Source organism: Ictidomys tridecemlineatus, chromosome 7, assembly GCF_052094955.1.
Source record: "Ictidomys tridecemlineatus isolate mIctTri1 chromosome 7, mIctTri1.hap1, whole genome shotgun sequence".
Taxonomy (NCBI): Eukaryota; Metazoa; Chordata; class Mammalia; order Rodentia; family Sciuridae; genus Ictidomys; species Ictidomys tridecemlineatus.
The window spans coordinates 62,881,193-62,894,023 of NC_135483.1; the positions used below are offsets into that span (position 1 = coordinate 62,881,193).

The following is a 12,831-nucleotide window of genomic DNA, read 5'->3' on the forward strand; positions in this document are numbered from 1 at the left end:
ATGAGAAAGTTAATAATTGTTTCATGACCTGATATGTGGTCAATTTTTGTAATTGTTTCCTGTACATCTAAAAATATATATTTCATCAGTTTGGGGATATAGCATTTTTCATATGACCAATTAAACCATAATTTTAATGTTCTTCATTTCTTCTTTATATTAATAATTGTTAATGCCTCAAACTACTTTTCATTTGCAACAACATGATTTCATGCAATTCTAAACAATGATGATGCAAAAAATTTTCTGTGTACAGTTGATTTTTATACTTTCCATAAAGTAAATGTACAAAGGTGCTAGGACAGATCATCCATTCCAATGGTGTTTTCATATCCAACAGAGGGTTGTACATTAAAGTGTGGTATCAAAACTCAGGCAGGGGCTGGGGATGTGGCTTAAGCGGTAGCACACTTGCCTGGCATGCGTGGGGCAATGGGTTCAATCCTCAGCACCACATAAAAATAATAATTAAAAAAAAGATGTTGTGTCCACCGAAAACTAAAAAATAAATATTAAAAAATTCTCTCTTCCTCTCTCTCTCAAAAAAAAACTCAGGCACCTGACTAATTTTAATAAAGTTTTTCAAACTATATCACTACATCTAAAGTGCATATATAATTTTAAAGAAAGATTATTCTAAATAATTTCTCTATAAAAACAAGTTTGATGGTTTTGGTCCACTAACTTTACTACTATGAGTATGAACTTTATAGCTTTTAATGTGTAGTAAAATTATATTCTACCTTTGTCACAACATGACACCAACAGAATCAAAGGAAGCTAGTGAGGTGCTAACATGTGAGGATTAATCCAGTGAATGGGGTCACAATGCATTCCAGGAGGAGGTACACATGTCACTAGATTGGGAGATATGGTTCATTCTTCCTTCCTTGATTTGGATAATCAAATGCAACAGGAACAGGAGGAGGGTAGTAACTCTGATGGTCATTCCTTCTGTACCTTCCCATTATTTTTCCCCCCTGAGCAATGGGTACCACACTAGAAGAGGTAAAAATATCAGTTCTGAAGTAGAGGATCTTAAGTGATACTCAGAGATAACTGTCCTGGTAACCTTCTTGGAGATCTCATTCTTGTTTTCATCTTCATTTTCAAAGCTGGCAATGATGAATGCATTGCTTTTCTCCCAATACCAACATTGCAACTCACCTGGGTCCACTGTGAGAGTAAGCTCCTTTGGCAAGCCCAGGTCACTATACAACATTCAGCTGTTCTCACAGGCATTTATGACCCAAAGATTAACTCTCTGAAGCTTATTAACACAGGTGCATCTGTAGGCCCATCCTTTGATGGTTTTTTTGGATACCAGTGATATTTCATATTTTCTTGAGGTATTTGAGTTAGTTTCTCAGCAAATCTCTCAAAAGTCTCTCCTTTGAACTTACATGTTTTCAAACTAAGCTGGCGAAAAATATAATGACATCAATTACCTTTCTCATTTTTCCTAGTTGCAGCACTGCTGCTTCGAGGCTGTAGATTTGGTGGCCCTGACCCTGTGCAGGCAGTACTGAGGGTGAGGGATCAGTGGCCTGGAGCTGGGCTACAGGAAGCACAGTGAGCCTGGTTCTGCTTGTCTGGCTCTCAGGCTCTGTACTAATATTTCACATACTTGCTTTATTCACTACTGAGAGAACTTTGGTAAAATGTTTACTATGGAAATCCATAGAATATACAACACAAAAAGAGAATCTAGTAAACTATGCACTTAAATTAATACTACATCATATTGGCTTATGAGTTAGGCAACATGAATGTAAGATGTTAATAATGCATAATATGTGAACGGATTGGGAGTAAGGGCGTATATGGAATTCTTTCTAGTAGGATTTTGCTCAGTTTTTCTCTAAACCTAAAACTACTCTAAAAAAATAAAATCTATTGATTTAAAAAATCTTTTGGGGCTGGGGATGTGCTTCAAGCGGTAGCGTGCTTGCCTGGCATGCGAGCGGCCCGGGTTCGATCCTCAGCACCACATACAAACAAAGATGTTGTGTCCACCAAAAACTAAAAAGTCAATATTAAAATTCTCTCTCTCTCTCTCTCTCTCTCTCTCTCTCTCTCTCTCTCTCAAAAATCTCCCCTACTATTGTTAATTTGTATATTTTCTATGGCCTTGTCAAGAATTACTTTACATATTGTTAGGTTATGTAACTAAGAGCATAAATAAGAAGAATTGTTATATCTTTCTGGTAAATCTAACCTCTTCCCACATGAAATGTTACTTTTTATTTTTAGTGATATTTCTTCTTAATGACTGCTTTATCATATGTTAATACAGCTTCTTTTGGTTAGTATTTGTATGATATACTATTTTCCATCTTTTTATTTTCAACTTTAAAGCATACTTACATATTAGTCTGCCTTATAAGCAGCAAATAGTTGCATTATTTAAAAATCAAGTCTAACATTCTTTTTGTTTTATGATATTTTTTAATCCATGTATATTAAACATAATTCCTGACATAGCAGAAAAAGCCCCCTACATCTTATGCTTTATTATTTATTTTATATTTATCCTGTTTTATGTTATATATGTACATAGTATATATATATTTCTTCTTCTTCTTCTTCTTCTTCTTCTTCTTCTTCTTCTTCTTCTTCTTCTTCTTCTTCTTCTTCTTCTCTTTAGTTGACTGATTTTTTTTAAATTATTTTTTTCCTCATTGTTATCTTGGTAGTTTTACTATTACCTTACTGATAGCTTAGAGATTTTAGTTACATTGTTATCTTGTTCACTTTAATATAAATTAATTTCTTCCAAGACACAGTAATATATTAACATATTTAAACTCTATGTATCTCCTTCTTAACATTTATATTATTATATGTTTTAGTTCTATAGGTAAAATCCTATAAGACACTACTATTATGGCATGGCATACTCAGTATTCACTTGAAATTATCCATACTTTATTTGGCTCCTTCAATTTTCCTTATTTCTTCTTAAATATTTCTATCTAATCTCATTTTCTTTACAACAGATCAAGGCTGCCATAGTCTTTTTTTTTTGGTTACATAACAACACACTGACTAGGCAAATTGCTAATAATGGAAACTTATTTGTCTCATGGTCCTGGAGGCTAAGAATCCAAGATCGAGAGGTTACTTCTGATGAGGACTTCTTTCTGAGCCATAGCGTGGCAAAAGGACAAGGAAGTATGTGAAAGACAGAGAGACAAGACGGGCTGGACTTATCCTTTTATCAGGAGCCCACCCTTATGATAATGGCCTTAATTCACCCAGAGAGGCCTTCTTAAAGGTTCCACTTCTCATAGAGTTACATTAGGGATAAAGGCAGCAACAACTTTTATTGAGAAAGTCAGGGATAAAATTACAGCATGAAAAAAGGAAGAAAGAAGGACTTGAAGAAAAGCAACCTAAAACTTAAGGAGACATTCAAATGACAGCTTAGAATTATTCTTAATTTTTTTTTTTTTTGTGGAGAAATTTCCCAGTTTTGTGTTGTCTGAAAACATCCTCATTTTTCTCTCATTGTTGATCTATTTTATCTAACTTGGTAGCTGTTTTCTTTTATCACTTTAAAAATCTTATTTCATTTTCTTTTATCTTCCATTGATTTTATTGAAAAGTTGGCTGTCACTTCATTGTTGATTGTTTGAAAGTTAACTATGTCTTACCTATCCTACTTCAGGTTGCTTTAAAATATATTTCTTTAAAATATATTTCCTTGGTCTTTGGTGACAGTAGATTTATTATAATGAGCCTAAGATTGATTTTCTTTAAAATTCTGGTTTAGGTCAATAGGACTTTAAAATTTTATTTTGTTTTGAATCTAGGACTTGATATTGTCTATTTGATATATTGGTTTTAGAAAGTTATTAATTCTATCACTTCTGATTCTTTTTTTACTCTCCTTTTCTTCTGAAAATACAATCATGTTAGATGTTTTCAATGTATTTCCTATGTTTCTTACTTTTCCTTCTTTATTTTATATCATTTTGTCTCTCTATACATTCTTCTGAATATTTTCTTTTATCCTTAATCACATTCAATAATTCTTTATTCAGTTGTGTTTGTTTTTATTATAAACCTTCTATTGCTATCTTAATATTCTATATCAGCTTACATTTTTTATTTCATTCTTTATGTATTTTGTCTCTAATTGTCTATAAAAATTGGTGTCTGAAATTTTCATAATAGACACCTTGTATTGTTTCCCTTAAGTTGTTGATTTTCAATCATACTTTTGTCTCTTTTGTGAGCTTAATTGGGTGGCATAAATCAAGCATGAAATATTATAAAAATAATTGAGATCTAATTTGAGAGAGCCACTGTAGCATTTGGTTCTCTCATATTCCCATCATTTGATCTAATTGGATTCAATATTATAGCTTTAAACTATAATGTTGAACCCATAATCTTATCATTACTGTAATGTCATGCTGTATTGTATTTTAATGAATGCAAAAAGACCACTTAATTCTTACACTTTTAATACTTTGTGTTGAAATTTATTTCATCTAATAAATATTTTTGCTACAATTTTTTTGTAGGTTCTTTTTAGAACCTACAAAAAAGTGTAACATTCTGGCAATTCAGGTCATTGAAATGATGATGCCTTTTCAAACTGTAATTCTAGGGTCATAGAGAAGAAAGGAGATCAAAGAATATTGCAGAATAAAAAAATTCGGGTCCTTTTATGAGCAAGGACATTGATTGAGAGAAAGTTGTGAGAAGAACTTGAAGAACTTGAGGTCACTCAGCTAAATTAGTGGTGGTGCCAAAGTAAATATCAGATATCTGATCTTTTGAGAGAATTCTGGTACCTTCACATTGCCAGACTTCTTCTCAACCTTTCTCATTTATCCATTCACTCAGCAAACATTTAATAATCAACTAATATGTTCTGGAACCATGCTGGGTGCAGTGAAGGAGAGAGAAAATAAACAGGTGACCAAAGGTATATGATATTATTTCAGGTATTTATAAGTGCTACTTCATCTTCTTCATGAGCTTCTCCTTCTAATCGTTTCCTTCTGCAAGGAGATTTCTGAGCATGGAATGGTTTGGTGTTGTGTTTCAAGGTGTATCCGTTCAAGTGAGACAATAGAGCATGAAGAAAGGTCACATAAATCAATAGGGAAGCACATTTTGTACTATCTGTCAAAGTAACTGGAAGTTTTACCATTGAAGTGTCCAAAGTTTTTTTTTAAAAAATCTGAAAGTTGACCTTACTACAAAAATAGGCCCTACTGAAAGAGGAAGAGTAGGCATACTTTTGAAATCTAAGCATCATCTTTGCCTTAAGGAATATGTGACTCAACTTCCTTCCATGAAAATTACATATTATTGTTTTGTGAGCAGGGTAGTCCAAATGTTATTTTTCTTTCTTAATATGGTAAAAATATATAACATTGGTCTACCCGTATGTCCATTTGAATGCGCAGTTCAATGACATTCAGTACATTTACATGGTTGGGCCACCATCACCACTAACAGCCTCTAGAAATTTCATGGTTCCAAACTGTACATACGGCACAATGACTCCGTTTCTACATCCCTGTAGCCCCTGACAACCACCATTCTACTTTCAGTCTCTGTGAATTTATCTACACTAGGTACGTCATGGAAGTGGAACATACAATATTTTAATTATTATTTTAAAAACTAACCTACTCTATAGGAGAATAAAATATTACGTTACCAGCATAGGTAACTGTGTTCTGACCATTGTTATTGAGTGTGTTTTTTATACATTTTGCTTATTAGAACTGTGAGGTGGTTTTATTGAAGGAGACAATTTTAGAAAATTTCAAACCAAATAAATCACTACAGCCCTTTCATGTCATACAGCGCTTCTAATTGGATTAAAGAAGGCAACTTTCAGAACCAAGAGCTGCTTAACTACTTGGACATTACTGTTATTGATTTTCTAATTGGAAATATAAATTTATAAGATCTGTAAGGTTGGGTGGTGTTTCTGATGCAAAGGAAATATTTTCTTTGATGTTCAGCATTATTTTCTCCCTCAAATACCACCAAAATGGGTTTGATTAATCATAACACTTGCATCTTAAAATGGACCAAAATGGATTACAGCTGCTCTTTTTGATTTAAACAAAACCCAGCTCATGGGGATAGCTCCAACAAGTGCATTAGCAGCATCACTTTTATTTTCTGTTTCTGTTAATTGAGTAGACAGACATTTCCTTTGGAGCAAACAAATATTGATAAAACATCTTTGGTTGTTCTGTCAACCACTAAATTGATGGTGGGCATGCCTCAGGCTCTATAAATATGATCTATATTCAGTAAAGCCACACATTTAAAACCTTGACTTTTAAGATTTTATAAGTCTTAAATATATTTTAACTTCAGACAAGAAATACTTAAATTATATGTGACTCAAATATACTTGAGAAGCCTGGGTAAATTGTTCTAGATGCTTTCAATTATTGGTCTTATAATTAAATTAACTTTGGAAGTTCTCCAATCTGCTTGCAGAGTTGGAGTAAATGGATTTCATAAACACCATTGAAGGGCACTGGCTGGATTGGTAAGATTTGTACCCATGTTTTGGGGGTTTACTGAGTACTTTTTAGCCAATTAAAGGGACAAGGTCTGTGAGACTTAGCTAGAGAAAAGAGAACAAATAAGGAAAGGAAAATGGGGAAATGAGACCCAATGAGAAAAATAGAGAGGCTAAACTTCAATGTTATAGTATTAATGAACATTTTAACCTAAACCTGGAACTGAACAAATAAATATACCCATGTTCCACTCACTGGCTCCTGCTACCCTGATTTACTATGTATATTTACATATGTAACATTTTCTATATTAGAGGAGACTTGCTATGTCTTGCTTTTTTTATTAAATACACTTTGTTGTTATTAATATTGATATCAATGATGATGACGATGGCAGCAATAACTTTTATTGAGAAAGTCAGGGATAAAAGTTACAGCATGAAAAAAGGAAGAAAAAAGAACTTGAAGAAAAGCAAGCGTTAGACTCTAGCAATAGGGGAGACCAACCCTATTGTGCCACTCTGCTCTGCTCCCATCAATTGCATTTCAGTTTGCACTGGGCTATTTTTCTTTAGATGGGGACAAATCTCACTATAATTGCCAAAGCCTTCATTTATAATGAATTTAGTAATGAACAAGAAGTAGATTTGCAGATTTTAAAAAATCAATTGAATGCATAAAAATTATTTGGCATTCAAGTAGTCAAGATAATAGCAGTCAACAAGAAAGCAACCCACCTCAGGTTTTCGAAAGATTGATTATTTTACATTTTATGAAATTACTTTTTATCCTATATTAAGAAAGTGCAAAACATTGTAATGCACCTTGCAAAGAAAAGAGAAGAAAATGTTATTTCATAGTATTGAGCAAATACATATCAGTGGGACCTCTTTGAATCAGGCTTGAGCCACATACTAATAAAGATAGACCTGGGGAAGGAGGGGACCAAGAGACAGAAACATCCAACAAAGTGCAAGGCCAGCAGAATCAATCCTCACCCCTGTGACCCAGGCATTCTACCCTGGACACCAGCAGACATAGGTATTATTTATTACTCTCCTTGTCCAGGGCAGCTCAATAGCTTTCACCTAAACCACAGAACATCCTTGGTAAGTGCTTGGTAAAATCACCACTGAGTTTATGTCATATAAAGGAGGTGTAAGTGAATTTCTAATCATCTTAGAACTTTTGTTTACTTGACCATAGAAAGGATTACACAGTTAACATTCTTTTCCCCATAAGAGCTTGTGTTGCACAACAGGATGTATTGGGGAAAAGTAATGTTAACCTTTAGTTTCAATAACACAGTCCAAAAAGACATCAGAAACACAGAGGAGGGGGGCGGAATCTATTCCCCAACTTTGGGTAACAAAACATTTAAAATTTCCCATGTCTGAATAATAACATATTAAATATTCCTAAGGAAATCTCAGGCAAGAATTCTACACCAAATTATCACAGTATTTTAGCCAAAGCATATGTTAAAATCAGTCATAAGGTGATTTAATACACCATCCCTGTTTAAAAAAGATTGCAACATACCATTAGCAAATCGCTTCAGAGAAAACATCTTAAAAGTGAAATACAATAACTATTGCATACATAGCTAGGAAGTGAAGGTGTCTTTCTTGAGTGGGCTTTCCATCTGGGGGAGGGCTGATATGAGAGATGGCAGAGCTCCTTCCTGTCACCATTCACAGGGATGCCAGTTTTAAAACAATAATAACACCACAATAGTATATAAGCCACATCAGAGGTGTTCCTGATCTTGGTGCTCAGTAGAAACTCCAAATACATAGCAAGTCAGGTAACTCTTAAATGTTAAGATAATGCTATGCAGGTAAGAATCACTAACTTGACCTCTTCCTTGCAGGGATGTCATTGCAAGACAGCTGTCACCTACAGCTCTATGTGGTGATAGGTTAAACATGACAGCAATTGCAGCCACAGTGTTTCAGGTCACATCAAATGTCTGGTCACAGAATAGGACACTGCGGGCAGTATGCTGCTCATATGGATCATGTACAGAGAAATTCTCATATCATGATATGTGTGGCATCATCAATGCCTTCAAAGTCATATCTGGCTTAGATTTTGAGAAAGAGTTCATTGGGCTTTCCAGAGCACTGAGCACCATGATTAATTCCATGGGTGTTCATGGTTAATAGCAGATACTGGGCAGGAGGGTTCCTGTGTGGCAGTCTGCCCAGGCTGCAGCTGTTGGCATAGCACTGCATGCAGGGGGTATCCTGGCCCTAGGTCTTCCAGCACCATGTTGCAGAGATTCTGTGGCACCATATCGTATTTCCTTCTTGCTTATGCCCACAACACAGCTGCTATGGGAACTTGAAGGTCCACCTGCCCCTCCCTTTACATAAATGATCCCTCTGCCTAGAATGAGTAATCCCCCATTCTGATGTTTCCCTCCTTCTGCTCTCAGTTAAAATATCAATTCCTTCCATTCCCCCACCCCTCATCTGAAGTAGGCAAAAAATTACTTGTCTTTATTATTCCTTTTCCCAGTCCCTTCTTGCTTCTTTCATAGCACTTATGTGCTACATTTTACTTATTTGGGCATCACTCCATCTAATTCTTTCCTTTTACAAACAAAGATGTTCATTGCCAGAGAGTTTGGGAAGGGCTTGAGGTTGCTCACCTCACTTACCAGTGGTATCTTAGTTATGTCTGTGATATCTGAAAGAGCAGGAACATTTGAAAGTAGTCCGTTTTCTTGCAAATAAATTCAACTATTAGGTGGTAAAGCAAACACAAAGGCTAAAGGAAGGAACAGGATCTATTTTTTTTTCTTTTTTCTTTGGGCCTCCACTGGACACATGTCCTCCTTTCTCTTCTTCCTACCTACCTGCTGGGTGGGAAGAAGTATTTTTATTCCTTTCTTCTTCTTCTCTCTACCTTCCTGCACCAGGGTTCCATCATTTCTACCTTTGACCATTTGCTTAAGTGGAGCTGGGTGAGACTGTTCAGGGGCTTCAGATCTTCAAGGTCTTCAGGTTTTGCTTCTAGAAGGAGGAATAGAAAAGAATGGTTCTTCAGGTTTAGCCCAAACATACTGATGACTGCTTAGAACCTAAGTCCTATGTTTCATCATGCAGAACTTTTTTCTTTTTTCCATTTTCTGTTATTCTTTCTTGGTAAAGGTCAGCTCCCTACAGGAAGCCTCCCATCCAAGAAGTGGGTAAGAGAGGAAGAAGATAACAGTTCTGGGGAAGTAGCTAAATTGGCAAGAATGGAGACACAGAAACACAAAGTTTTGCAAATTAATGTGTATGAGGATAATCTGAGGAGCTTACTTAAATTCAAATTGCTTAAATTCCAGCTTCCTTCCTCCTTTGAAATTTGGAGTAGGTAGGTCTGGATGATAGTATTGGACCCAAGAATCTACATTGTAATATTACCCAGATAACATTATAAAGGCATATATCTTTACCAGTCATAAAAGAATCAAGCACTTGTGACTCGGAGCTCTGTAATCTAAGTCAGAGCTTCTAACTGATGTGTGCTCAGACCAAGGAATGGTCCTTGACCAGCTTCATTCATTTTCCTTATGCCATACAAATACCATAATTGTCTCTGAAGGTCTTAATGTCAAAGAGGTTGTGAAGCATTGGCAAAGCAACATAATGTTAGAACTTCAAATAGGTCAACTCTCCCTTGAGTAATAAGTTTCAGAAACAAAAGGGAGAGAAGTGAGAATACACAGTTGTCCCTCAGTATCCATAATGAATTTCCAAGGCCCCCACAGATAAAAAATTTACTCATACTCATGTCTCTTATAGAAAAAGGGGTAGATTTTCCTATTAATTGTATACATCCTTCTGTATATTTTAAATCATCTCCAGACTACTTATAATGCAACATATATATTTTGTGAATAATTGTCATTCTGTATTTATTAGGGAATAATGACAATAGATCCATAGATGCTCAGCACAAATGAAATTTTTTAAAAATATTTTTGATCCCTGGTTGATTGGCACCTTTAGTGTGGAGCCTGTGCTATGGAGCTTTATTTTAGGGCCAAGGTGAACTTAAAGAAGTTCTAGCTCAATATCTCCACTTCTCTATGAATTCAGAGAGATGCAAAGCCCTGGAGAGTGTGAGTTCTAGAGACTGATTGTTTGTATACACTTATATTCAGATGTTGAAATCCTAATCTCCAGTGTGATGGCGTCAGGAGGGGGAACCTTCAGTTTTTAGAAGAAGAGTTGTGAATGCCCTTATAAAAGAGACCCACAGAGCTCCCTGGTCCCTTCCATTATTCAAGGACACAGGTAGAAAAAGCCATCTATGAACCAGGAGCAGACCCTCACCATACCCAAATCTGCTAGTACCTTGATCTTGGGCTTCTCAGCCTCCAGAACTTGGAGAGATGGATTTCTATTGCTGGTAGGCCATGGAGTCTGTAATTCTGGTGTAGCAGCCTGAACTAAGTAAGACAATAAGGACCCCACAGTTCTCATTCCTCAGGTGAGGGACCCTCTATTCTTGTGTTGTGTCACTGTTCTTTTCTTCTACAATTTGGCCACAGTTCTCATTGCCTTGTAGTTTGAGAGAATGTCGTAGGATGCTCCCTGACTACCCAACAGAAAGTATCCACACCCCAAATGTACAGTTCCTATGCATATCCCATGAGAATCCAGAAGGATTTGTTCCATGTTCTACTTTTGTGAAAGCACATGTGCTAAACTTATCTTTGATGTCAATGCCAGGGATGGTTGAGATGAAGCCTCCTTCCTCTGCTGACCAAAGCCCCTGTCACATTAGAACTAGCTTTCTCTTGACATATCACTTTCTGCCTCCCAGGCTGTAGGCAAAGTATGTGGTGACAGGGTGGCAGGTATTTGCTCCTATGCCACCTTTTCCTTCCTTGTCATTGACTTGCCCTTTCCTGACTGGGATCTACCAGATTGCTTGGATTTACAGCAGCAAAGGGCACTTGTTGCTCTAGGGCCAGCCAGACATGTTATAAGACATGGAGGTGATTTACGATGCTGCTATTGGCAATTTAGTTAAACCTGCTGTGTGACATGGCATTGTCTCAAGTCAGGAAGATGAATGCAGATTTTAGTGATTGAATCAGCTGAAATTTGAAGGAGGAGGGCTAAGAGAAAGAAAACTCCCTGGGAAGTGTGACAGGTGAAAAATGACCCAGAGAAGTCCCTGGTTAAATAGCTTGGCTGCACAAGGTGCTGAAAACCTCCTCATATTTACTGTAGGTTACCTAAGATTTCTGCTAAAATTCCCTGTCCGTTTTCCCAGAACATAGATCTAGATTTTATGTATTGCTACTTTTTTTTAAGCCTACGTGCCTTTCTTTAAATATCAACTCTTAGTTATTTACAATAGAGTATATTTAATAATACAAATATATAATTGTGGTTAAAAATCCACAGGTTATTTTTGGTTGGCTTTTGAATATAGTTTTGTATTTACATCTGAAATGGGTGTGTTTTGCACTCCCCAGAGTTCATGTTTAGCAGCGTAATGATACCCACTGAGTTGCTCTCTCTGAGCCAAGTGTTGGAAAACTGCCCAGTTCCTGTCCAACTCCTTTTATGGGCTCTTATCTGTAATCTTGGGATGTTGTCTTGGGATTCAACATTATCAATTCTGAGACATTTTGGCTAGTAGAAAAGATAAAGTTAAGTGCTTACATTACTTTTCTTTTTCTTTTACACAAATGGATGGGAATTGCAAACTTTATAACAAAACACACTGGTGCGCTGAGCGGACATAGAACTGCATAAAGGACGTAGGATTTGGTACTACAATATGTGGATTGTCGTACGGGCTTTGCTGATAATAGCAAAGCCTTAAGCAAGTCATTTAGCTTCCCTAAGCATTAGACCTTCATCTCTAAAAGGGTATCATTTTATCCTGCTTACTTCATGGGGTGATTATGAAGGTCAAATGGACAGGTGGATATGAAAGCATTTAGTGAATTGCAGTGTGCTCTTTTGTATTTCAGAAAGTCTGGGGTTTTAGCATTAAGCAGGTGTCTTGAGTAGAGAAGGTGGTAATTGTCATAGCTATCGAGCATGAGATTTTCTATATACTGGGTAAAAAGAGAGTCTGTCTCAAGTAATTGCAATTGTACTTATCATGTACTTTCAAAATTTTCTCTTCAATCTGTAACAATATGAAAGGGTATCAGAACAGATACCCTTATGCTGAAATCAAGAAAACCTGAACTAGAGGCTCAAGACAGTTGTGTCACTACTGAACCACAAGATGCCCACGGTGTTGCCCTCATCATTTTCTTCTCCCTGTATCTTTCCAGGTGATCTTATTCAGTGACATG

The 12,831-nt window shown here is 36.1% G+C and overlaps 1 pseudogene; it reads right to left on the reverse strand.

The window, feature by feature from the left end:
* Nucleotides 1-780: 780 nt before the first annotated feature.
* LOC110597900 (protein BTG3 pseudogene) lies at nucleotides 781-8,807 on the reverse strand (annotated as a pseudogene).
* Nucleotides 8,808-12,831: the final 4,024 nt, after the last annotated feature.